At 48.3% G+C, this 5,968-nt stretch overlaps 1 pseudogene; it reads right to left on the minus strand.

Annotated features, from left to right (window-relative positions):
• Nucleotides 1-1,551: 1,551 nt before the first annotated feature.
• Nucleotides 1,552-2,493, minus strand: LOC144150050 (uncharacterized; annotated as a pseudogene).
• Nucleotides 2,494-5,968: the final 3,475 nt, after the last annotated feature.

Here is a 5,968-nt window from a genome sequence, read left to right on the forward strand (position 1 = left end):
TGCGAACAGTTTGTCCGTCCTTTTATTCTCTTCAGTAAAGAGGCATCAATCCATGGTTTTCTAGATTTTTTGTCTTTTTAGCTGTTCTAGAGGAAATGCACTATCATATAGTTCCTTAAATAGTTTTACAAAAAAGGTCATAGGAAAGAGTGGGATGATTTGTCTGCATTACAGGGTCCCAGCTGGCTTCCTGAACTAAATGCTTAAAAAAATCGATCTTTTCTGCAGATAATATTCTGCACAGAATAGGTGCGTGGTTTGTATGTTTGTTGTGCTAGGTTATGTAGGGTGAAAAAAAAACAGAAAGAACGCCATGTGATCACTTATATCTGGTATTAACACTCCGGCATCGGATTGGTCAATTTTAAAATTCATAAAACATACGTCTAGTAACGTTTCGGACGTACTTGTTACCCGTGTCGGTATTTCAATAATACTCCGACCGCCAAAACAAAGAAAAACACCAAGTAGCTTTGGACAGAGGAACCCACCAAAAACAAATTAATATTGAAATCACCGGTAACGATGGTAGGTAGACCAACGCACGCACAACACTCTAGAATACGCTCAAGAAATTCTATAAATGGGGTTGTAGCACCATTTGGAGGTCGGTAAAGTACTACCAACATTGTATTCAAACACTTTACAAGCACACATTCGTAGTGAGCATCTATGAATGAGTATTTTGGAACCACTTCGTAATTGAAGGTGTTTTTTTTTTTTACATATATAGCAACACCCCCTCCCCTTTTGCTAGTTCGCGAAACTGAGATTCAGTTGTAACCTGAAAAATTTACAACGGGGCATTCGTTAGAAAACCAGGTTTCAGTGAATGTTAAAATGTCCAATGGATGACCTAAGGCATCTAAAAAAAAAGTTGACGGAATCATGCTTGTTCCTTAAACTTCGCGCGTTGAGATAAAGTAAAGAAAATTGCTTGGTGCCATGAAGAGAAAATACAAGTTGGGTTTATTAGAAAGACTGCTTAGTCCCGATAACAATGATACCAATATCATCGCAATCTTCGAAAAAATAACGGAGATATTAACGAAAACGTGTGAAGCCGTGGCGACCCCCTAGCCAATTTCCCGCAACTTTTCTATGACGTCACGGAACCTTGTTTGTGCAATTGGCGCCCCCCTAACTGACCTGTCGCGACGACACATGACTGGACGTCTGTAATGGGGTCTCTAGTTCCATTTTACCGCATCACTTGAATGCTAAGGTGCAGTTAACGGACTGAAAATTATGCTTTATTGTTGGCCCGTATGACGTCATCTCGCTCATAACACGTCACTGTGGCGCAAAATTTGAAAGTTATTAAATACTTCTTGCTTTTTTTTTTCGTTAAAAAACATCTTTTGGGGCTGCAATGGAGCTGAGTGAGATACTGTATCCTAGTTCTTTCAAATTAAACGAATTTGTATTTTCTCTTCATGGCTCCTTTAAGGCCCTGCGTTGTCTAAACTAAGCAGCATCATGATAACTACATGTTTTATCACGTGTAGGTATGTGCCTGTATGGCTTAAGAAAATTAGTGAAGTCCTGGTGCTATCTTATTTGGTCGAGGTGACTGGCTGCATTAATCCTTGGTATTCTGTCATGTTGACTGCACCGAACAAAGAATTTTCCGTCCTTGACCCACGTGAACTGATATTCCATTTCCCTTGCCTTTGTTTTCATCTGCCAGAACAAGCGTTTGTTTTGAGCAGTCAAGTTTTCGTTGATGAAAACCTTTGATTTCTTTCTTCTTAGTTCACTTCGTTTTGCAAGCCAAGGGTCACGGGTATAGCGGGCTGAAAAACCATAATAATAGGCTATGGCTTATCTTTCCCGTCTGCGCCTGACCTAGAACGCAGCCGGTGGGCGGCTTCAATATCGTTTTCAGATAGTCTAGGAAGTTCCAGTTCATCTGCCAGAAGATTCAGTTTTTCCATCACTTTTTCATTAGTTTGTTCGGCAAGTCCATGGATTTCTAGGTTAAGACGTCTGCTGTATTGATCAAGGTTATTAACTTCTTGCCTAAGCATTTCCACTTCTCGTTCGTTTGTCTGTTTTCCACCCGCTTTCTTAAACTGCTCACGTCAGCATTTTGACGCTTCATTTCGGCAAGCGCCTCATTATACTTCCTTCACATTTCCTGCATTGACCTTTCAATGGCATGCACAGTGGCAGCAACGCCTTCCAGAGCGTCGACTTGCGATTTCACCGTAAGTAGTAAAGACACTTTTCCGTGAATTTCACCTATTTCCTTCGTAAGGTTCATTCCTTTTTCCGTTTTTTTCGGGTTCAGTGCTCTGACTGCTTCGATTTTTTTGCCGTTTTACAGGTTGCACAGTTCCATGTGTTCTTCGCTGCTGCAGATTTCTTTTTGTAGGCTGCTTCTGTAACTCTTGAGCATGCACCTACCTGACAGCTGTATTTACAATCCGAGCACAACAAATGTGTCGTGTCCCTCACAGATTCGTGACAAGAAATACTCGTGTGAGCCATGGTAGTTATTCAGCAACAGTGGCGAACGTATATTCAACTGACACGCTAGCTTTTACATACAGGTAAGCACTAACCTGGGAAAAGGAAGACGGAAATTTAGGAGCCAATCGATGAAACACACGGCGCCACTGTTGCTGAATATGTGTGTGCCGGGATACACGATGTCTTCTGCTTTTATGCGTTATTGGCGATGACGCCAGGTTTGTTATCCGTCGTGGGCGCCACGGTCGTCGCATCGGTGGATATATGTCCAAGTTTGTGGATAGATTGTAGATTGAGCTCGGCCGGCCCTTGAAAACACTCGACAGTGGATCCCACTGGTGTCTCGCCGCATGTCGGAGGTGCATGCAAAGAGGTTCTTGCGCGAAGTGGACTTGGACTGGGCAGGCTCGAGCTTCTCCGATCGTCCCACATGATGATGTGCATCGAGGCAACGCCAGATTCGTAAGGCTTGTGCCTGGGCACTTTGAAGCACGCGTAGTGACGATCGCCGAAGGCTACAAAGTATAGGGGCGCTGTACTCTAAACAGCCTATAAAAAGCGCCTGGTAAAGGAGCAACAGCTACGAAATCGATGGGCCCCGGAGGAGTGTCTAAATAATCACACTGCCAGGTGGCGGTATGGTAGGTTGTATAAATTGCGGCCCACTCAAGAGGAGTGGAGGGGGAGGGGGGCGTGCATGGTATACAGCTACAATCGGGGCCATTGAGGGAGCTAGAGGGGTGAGGGGAGATCATCTTCGCTATTTTACCAAACTGAGAGCTACGATACACCACATTGTCTACATACCGTATTTAGTCGCAGAATTATGGCACTCACGTAATGATCGCACCCCTGAAGTCCGTCGTCAAAATACGACATTTTTATTTCCCGCGCAAAGATCGCACCCTGAATTTGCCGCAGCCATATGTGGTATGTGTGCCAAGTCTAGTTGACGATGGTCGTGCTTACCGATGCATCCTCCTCTTTCAAAGGGGACGTGGCTACGTTGTTGCCGCAGACTTGCCGATATTAGCGATATCGGCAAGCATGAGTTCATTATTGGTGCGGAACAAACTCTCACTAAATGCACATAATGTACTCACAAGACAAAGAGAAAAACGCGCTCAGATTGCTGCGTCGGCAGCCGTGTCTGCTTTGATGTCCCGCACTGTGACAGCAGAAGCCACTTATTGGTCGACCTGTTCTCACCTAGCAGCAAGCTCGTTCCGGCGCGTTCCGTAATTAATGAAAACACTGCATTTGGCGTCACTGACCTGCAACTTGCTTGCGTTTTCTGAGCTCAAACTGTTTTCGTGAAAAATTTACCTCGCATAATAAACGCACCCCTAAATCGACATCATATTTTTGGGGGAAAAAGTGCGATCATTACGCGAGCAAATACGGTACTTAGGCGCTTCGTTTGCGGGATTTCTTCGTTTCCGGGATCTCTTAAACCCTAGCGGAGTTAGTGCACAGGTAACTTGCGGCATGATCGATTTCGATGATTCGGCAAAAAAATTTCCTCGGGGCGGTTACGTAGTTTGTCTGAGCCTTATGACTTGGTTTGCGATCCTTGTGAAAGACTCGTGCACTGCTGCATCGTGTTGTATACGTCGGTTCGAAGATGGGGTGTGTCGGGCGCTTCGACGCACGAACTGGCGCGGGCCCTGGGGCGAGCAGCGCGGAAATGGAAAGCACGTGTGGCGCGGCGCTTTCGAACGCCGCGCATTCCGACAAAGGCCGCGCCTGCTCGCATCGGATGTCCTAACCACCACCACATGGGATGGCCACCGACGAAGATGACTGGCTTTTCCTTCTTCCCCGGCCATCAGCGAAATGAGGAATGGAAGATGAGACAAGAGAGACGCGGTCCGGGCGCAGGAGAGCTGGGCCCGTCGTCTTCGGGGTCCGCCTGAGCAGTGTTTTTTAGCCGCCCGCCGGGCTGTAAATAAATGTACAGTTTTGTATCGGAGGCCGAGTCTGACGGTTGAGGATAACCGGGGTCAGATCCTCAGCGCTACTGCGGCTTGGAGGAGAAGCCCCGGGGAAAAGAACACCCACGAAGATAACTGGGTGGCACTAAATTCCATGCGCAGGCCATTGTTTCGGTACGAGTCGGTAGGCCAGGCAGCCCACGATACAGGACTTTCGCGTAACGGGGCACACAATGCTTTCCCGCTGAGATACAATGGCTTTCGTAGGCGTTCAGTGTACCTGCATGGTGTCACGTGATGGACAGGGACAGATATGCCTTCCATCTATGTTAAGAATATTAAAACTGGGGCGTAGAGCGACGCTGTTCCCGCTGCTCTCAATACCACACGCGTAGCCACAGGCCTTTTTTTTTGTTTTTTGTTTTTTGCGAGAGGTTGCCTTACGGCATAATCCTGGGGCCAGGGTTGAGGGTCGCTCGGGTTTAGTCCTTAAGGAGAATGCGCCGTCCATTGCAAGGCTCGGAGGCAACAGCTGAAGGGCCTTCGAAGTTCCCGCCGCAATCTTCCTCCTCCCACTTCTGATCTCACATGCCGCGAAGGCACTTACATCCATTAGGCTCAGTCTCTCCCCCTCCCTTGTGACCTAATTCTTCACTATATAATGACCCGACATGGCACGCCAAACTGTCAGGTGCATGCTGCCTATCCCGACGTTAAACGTACTTACTGGACTTGTCCTCGCGCCGGGTGATCACCCCACTTTCTTCATCCACACCTTTTACCATCCCACATTCCATACTCATGGGAAAGCTGGGCCGCTCCAACGCCTTTTCCTTTGGCCTCGTCTCGTTCGGCACAATGACCACGTGCGGGGCCCTGGCACTTGCGGAATACCCGCCTGAACGCACTCCAGGCCCACCAGAACCCCATTTGCGGTAGCCCGGATATGGGCCGCTTTAAATAAAGTTTGATCTCTCTCTCTCTCTCTCTCTCTCTCTCTCTCTCTCTCTCTCTCTCTCTCTCTCTCTCTCTCTCTCTCTCTCTCTCTCTATGGCATAAGATAAAGTTTTCATAGGTACAACACAGCACCCGTTACGCGCAAAAGTCCAAGAGACCGGTGCTGGGGCTCCCATATCCAGCGCTTGAGATCTGGGGGTCTGCCAGGATGGAGCCCTGTGCCTCGGAGGTGTCGCGTTGACCGGGCAAGTCTACAACAGGTGTTCAACCTCAGCTCCTGACGCAGGAGTCACACAGAAGGGGCAGGTGTCCGCAAACGGCGTGTGATAACGGGCAAACCAAGCGCGGGTAACTGCTGGGGATAACGCCTCCCCAACCCGAAGCCTCCGAAGCACGATCTCCTCCCAGCGAGCGAGCCCACTGGGGAGATCAGTTCCACGCGGTGGAAGTAAAACACGCGTGGCGCGACGGAGGGTTTCCTTTTAGATGCGACTGCATCTCATTCACTCGCCTTGTCCCTCCATACGGCGTTGTTGTCCGCGTCCACACCCCTCCCCCATTCTCCTCGCCGTGCGAGCTGCGCTCTCCGCCGCTCACCCCCT

Source organism: Haemaphysalis longicornis, unplaced genomic scaffold (genome assembly GCF_048455015.1).
Source record: "Haemaphysalis longicornis isolate Haplotype H1 unplaced genomic scaffold, Haemaphysalis longicornis Haplotype H1 scaffold_8, whole genome shotgun sequence".
Classification (NCBI taxonomy): Eukaryota; Metazoa; Arthropoda; class Arachnida; order Ixodida; family Ixodidae; genus Haemaphysalis; species Haemaphysalis longicornis.